General features: G+C 38.2%; 1 pseudogene; it reads right to left on the bottom strand.

Annotated features, from left to right (window-relative positions):
• Positions 1–4,358: 4,358 nt before the first annotated feature.
• LOC149199272 (DNA-directed RNA polymerase II subunit RPB1 pseudogene) lies at positions 4,359–5,342 on the bottom strand (annotated as a pseudogene).
• Between the last annotated feature and the right edge of the window lie 822 nt (positions 5,343–6,164).

Below are 6,164 nucleotides of genomic sequence, written 5' to 3' on the forward strand. Positions count from 1 at the left end.
GAGGTTCAATGCATTAGATAAAGGACAAGGACATCGTCCGGAGGAGTAGAGTAAGGAACTCATGCATTGTTGGAGTTGTGGAGGGGATCATCGCAGGAGAGATTTTCCACAATAACAAACTGGTAGATCTCATATATACAGTGCACATGATACATATACTGTTGGGGATGTCAGTCAGAGCATTCCATGTATCTATGCAGGATTGGATAAAAAATAGGCAAAACATGAGGAATATATCATTGAGATGGATAGTGATGAGCCTCAGTATTGCAATAAGGATGCTACAACTCCTAGGGCTACCAAATTTATTTTATCAACCCATGGTTTTCTACAAACTTGGAGGTGACAATACTATATGCACAGTAGATGCAACATTCTAGTCATGTCACTTCTCAACTGGAGCGCTAGATCACTAGGGTTCCAGAGTAGTCTTCTATTGACCAGAAGGAGTCAGACTACTGACAGTAAATGTAAAGCTAGTTCTAATGTAGGAAAGTAAACGCTTGTATATTTAGGGAATGAAATTTACTGAATGGAAAACACTATGAAATTCCATAAATCATCTACCTAGGAAATGACACAAATTACTTGCAAAAAGGAACTAAGCTAACCTTGCAATTTATCATCTTTCTATTTGGACTATTTGGACATGGAAAGTTGTTCTATCATCCTATGATCAATATATGCATGCACTAATTATCTCCTTTTACATTTTGCAGAGAAAAAGTATTTTAATTGCTAAATTCAGAAATGTAAATGCTAGGCTTATTTTTTCTAATTTTGCGGATGGAAAAAGGCATGGGAGAGCTAATCTCAAGTGGCAATGATAGCCATGGAATCCATGATGAGGGCCTAACCTACCCTCATACTAGCATTTATGGTCAAAATAGTGTCAAACAGAATGCTACAAGAGATCATGTATTTGCTACAGGAAACTGCTATAGGATGTCCTAGTTTGCTATAGGATGTCCTGGTTTCCTACAGGAAATTAGTTGAATTATTTAAGAGGGAAATAATAGTGAGATGAGGTGCTGGAGAGATGTATGACAGTGAGAGAGGGTGTAGGGAAGGTGCACGTTTCCCAAGACTAAATCCAACACTTCAAGAAGATTGGATTTTCCTAAGGTGACTGCAAAATAGAGATTCAGATTATGGGCTGGTATGCCTTGGCACAAGGCGAAGAAACCTTAAATGAAGCTGGTTGATGAGTTCCTCCCTGCAAATCAACAATCCCTACAACAAAACCTATTTTTATTTTCATTTATGCATCACTACATGTCAACATGGAAAAGATGAGTTGAATTTGAGAAAGTTTACCTATATATTTCTAATGACTAGATATATGAAATGGAATGCCTCTTATGCTACAACAAACTTAAGAAACAAGATAACAACTACTGGTGCTTCCAAGAAATCATAAACAATGATCTATCTAAGAATGGAACCTAATCTATGTAATGACCAAAATACACTCTATTTTTTGGGTCGTGAGAGTGGGGCCCTATGATCAAGATCCCATGAGGGAGATGAGTAAGAGGCCACTGTCACAAGATTTTCTGAAGTACTTTCCCTCCCTACTGCACCACTGGTCTACTTATTCAAACTAATGGAAATAGGATTAAGAAATCATTCAAATACTTGTTAGGCTAAACACATCATAAATAACTTCAGTAGCTAACTATCATCTTAATATAAGAATACATATACAAAAATAGGAACTTCTGTTGCTAGGGTTGGGCCCTAACCCAAGAGCTTCAGCTCTCTTAGTCAACTCAGTGTTGGATCAAGGTCGAATTTCTCATTATCATCAAAATTTCAAATACAACATAGAAAATAACAGTCACAATGTTTTAACTCAATTTGCCTCTAGGTTACAACAAAAAGTCGGATCCTAATGAGTCCTGTTATAAACCAGGAAGAATTCAAGTAACTATTTCAAACCAATATTTTGACTAAGGCTTAGCCTCCTTAGCCTGAGAGGGCTCTCTCAAAGGGTTATTGATTTTGACTAACAATAAGATGGCTAACTCTTGTGGAATAACATTGACAAATATGAAGGCTGGACAAACATAAAACTAGTTTCCATTGGGCCTATGGAGTCAACCATACTTCAGTAAACAATGATACTGGCTTTACATAGAAGTCAGGGCATTTAGCATTTAGATGTTCAGAACACAACTCATATAAAACCACAGTTCATAAATGCATACAGGAAATCAGAGCACAATCTGTGAATTCTGAGTGATTACACATCTATGCAACTGTAAAAGACATTAAGGAAAAAATAAAATCACACATTCTGAACATGGAAATCCTTCATGAATCCTGAGAAGAAAAGCAGCCAACTTATATTACTGAACTCTGTCTTTAAATAAGCCAAAACAGTACTCTGTTATAAAATTTCCCAACCCCCATTACATTGCTGTTTCAGCTATATATAGAATCCTTATTCTAACTAATTCGAGCTTCCTCCTCCAGCATGAGGGGAGTTCGATAACTACCTCTACTGACACCTATTAGCTATTGAACTAACTAATAAATACAAATAAAGCACTGACTGGAGTTTTTAAAGAGTTCTAAATTAACTATGACTCTAACTCCATTTTCCATGCATAATGGCCTCTCCTTGTTCTTTGACACCTGGTTCTCTTTCGATTTGGCTGAGCTGGATGTTTAATGCTCCATATTGACCTTGAACGCTGAATCTTTTAACTGCTCAGAAGTATTAGGAGATTTCCCTTGCTTCTTGGCTTCAGTTTTCCTCAAAATGCTCGAATGTACAGAAGCATGTCTTCTAGCCTTTAATAACCCAAAACATGGAACACTGCCACATTCTTGATGTGCTGTAAGCTTCATCGATGGACATGTGTGCAGGCAAAAGTTCCTTATATGCACATCGTTTGATACCTCTTGAACGGTGATAAAGGGACTTTATGACAAAAATTCGAAATTGGATTTGAATATTCAACCCTTTAAAAAACATCTACCTGTCTTGATCTGATTGACTATTGTTGCTCCATATGATGTCTTGCATACCCTTTTGGCGTTTCCCTTTCAAAATTCCCGCTCATAATACAAAACTGCCTGTCTGTGTTAAAACCATCACCTACAGCAGTTTCGTAGCGCACTACGAAACTGCTGTGTAATTTCAAAAACACAGTCTTAGACTCTACTCTGTTTGTATACCTTAACTTCAATTTCATTTCCTGAAAAAGGAGCACCAGATTTGTCTTGTCTAAAATATTTTGCCCTGAAGATCTGAAGGCAGTTGAGAATAAATAGGGAGTATTGATAGTTCAGTTACTCTATTTTTTGTAGTTCCCTCTAGCTGATCCATACATTCTGCCAATGCATAACAAGTAGCTTCAATTTCATCTTGACCTGTCATGAAAATAAGAATATCTCCTGCTGGGCAGGTAATGTGAATAGTCATAGCTTGTTTCACAGCTGCTTCTACATAGTCTTCACAAGGAGTTTTGCTATACAGTATATTGACAGGAAATGTCCATCCAGGTATATTGAAAACATGTGCACCTCCAAAGAAAACAGAAAACTTCTGTGCATTTAAAGTTGCAGATGTTACAATAAGATTGAAGTCACGACGCTGTGCAACTATTTGTTTCAAAATCCCGAATAATACATCTGTATTTAAAGATCTTTCATGTGCTTCATCCATAACAATTACACTGTACTGATCTAAGTCTGGTTCACGGAGAGTTTCCCGCAGCAACACTCCATCTGTCATGTACTTGATTATAGTATTTGGGCCAGTTACATCCTCAAATCGAATGGCATAACCAACTTTATCTCCCAATTCAGTTTCCATTTTTTCACTGACTCGCTTGGCAACACTCATAGCTGCAACACGTCTTGGTTGAGTGCATCCAATCATACCATATGTTGTATATCCATCCATGACAGAAAGCTCCACAAAATTCTTCTCATTGGTATGACCAGTATAGGTCAGAGTACAAGCATTATTGGATACCCCAGAAGAATCGGCTTTTGTAAGATCCCACAACTTGAGTGTGTTACCTGTAGATGCAGAAACAATTGTGCTGGAATCTATGAACTTTACATAGCTAACTGCCTTCCTATGACCTGCCAAAGTGCACCATGGAATTTTTGTATTGCGCAAATCATAACAATAGATCTTGTAATCAGCAGAACCAAACGTTATCATATTTGCAGAATCAGGTGGAAACTGCACACAGCAAACATTTGCCACCGTCTTGATTGTACCAATGTTGTTTTCCTGATTAATGCTCCAAAGTCTCACGGTGCAATCATCACTTCCCTATTCATCTGGCTTTCATAATAGGATTTGACAAAGTCAACATCCTCCTCAATGACAGTACTCATAAAGTATTCAGCGTCATCTGAGTAGCTGGTTCACCAATGGATTGCGCTGCAACACAGCCAATCATCTCACCTGGAGCAACTAAGGACTGCAGAAAACGAGATTCTATCTCACCAATTACCCATTCAAAAGCTTCCCTTGTAAGGTGGTACTCCTTCAGCACACGTTTACTAGCAAATGTATTTCGAAGCAGAATGTTGAAAAATAGAGTAGCATTCTTCTGTGCTTCAATACTCATGGGGTCATCACCGGGAACAACCTTAAGTCTTTCCTGAAGCCTATCAATTTCTTCTACAATTTCCATGGGATGCATATCTGATGGCTTTCTCATATCAATTTTAAACAATTTCTGGTTGTTCCAGATGATCCTCTTAAGATTTACAAGCAGAGGCCACGAGCTATCTCCAGTGGTTACAATCTTCGTACCTAGTTGTCGTCTATCTGTCTCCAGTTTCTGCACTTCTGCGTGAAAAACATTCTGGAACTCATGGATTATTTTCAAATCTTCCACATGCTCTGGTAACATGTAACTAGGATTCCAATTTTCTTGATCAAGTTCATATTAATAAGCATTTTCAAACTGCTTTTTTTTATCGTCGGAGAATCAAGATTCTGTGACTCAATCCAAACAGCATCCATACCATCTTCACCATATAGAAATTGAATAACATCACCAAGTGAGTTCCTGACAGTCCCGTCATATTTAACCATGATATCCTCCATAGCTTTCACAAGACGCCTCTGTATGTACCCTGTTTCTGAAGTCTTCACAGCAGTATCTATCAAACCCAATTGTAGTCATGGGAACAACAAAATCTCCACAGGCCACACCCATTTTCAAATGCAAACAAAATGTTACAGCCTATGCGGCTCACAGATATAGTTGCAGCCACCTTAACTAGCCATTACAGCAAACGCACTTGAAGCAGACCACGAACCCGAATTCCTAACAATTTACAGCAATATAAAGTTCACACGGCATTGCAGGCCTTCAAATACTAGTGAAGATTCGAGATTTTATATCTTCTTTTGAAACTTGCAATCTGAGCTTACGACGACACCTAATGACCTAATGATAAAGATAAGCGGTCAAATTGACGGGCAAAGGGTATAAGCTGATCCCTGATAATGGATTTTGATGGTTATGACAGCTGTGTTAGATTGGCTACGGATTAGGACAAATCCCCGATTTCGTAGCGCAGCGAGTACAAAATATGAATTATGCGCTACGAAATCACTTAAAACATGTTGCGTTGCGAAACTGCTAAAAGGATTTATACGCTGCGGAAACACTTCAAAATTATTACATGAGCTACGAAATAACCTAAAGAGCTTTGTGACACAAAGTAACTTTTGAACAAAACTGACACATGGTTATGAGACGGGGATGAATGAGAATGACCGGTGATGAACGAGAATACATAGTTGACTCAAGACTCTAAAAACAAAAAACAAACTTAGACTAGCACCGAATTCTTTTACCATCAAACTAATGTGAGCGGTTTTGAAATTAGAATTCTTAAGTGATAACAGTGGCTCCACTTGGGATAGTGTGCTCCTGTAGTACACTAAGAACTCGCAGGTCCAGTGCCTTATCCATTTATGACAAACAGAATTTGCTTGACAAGCATCCCCTTCAAGCTTCTTGGGCCTTCATCTCGGGCTTAAGCTTGATGATGACTGTAGGAGAAAGAATCTACATCTACTGCAAAATGCTCAATTGACCTTGAGCTTATTTGGAATTTCCTACCTACCTACCCTATCAATTGCAAGCTCCACTTGTAGCTCAAGCAACATGATATTT

The sequence above is a fragment of the Pinus tabuliformis genome, chromosome 2_1 (assembly GCF_031772625.1).
Source record: "Pinus tabuliformis cultivar Carrire ecotype Pingquan chromosome 2_1, CPIR1, whole genome shotgun sequence".
NCBI lineage: Eukaryota > Viridiplantae > Streptophyta > Pinopsida > Pinales > Pinaceae > Pinus > Pinus tabuliformis.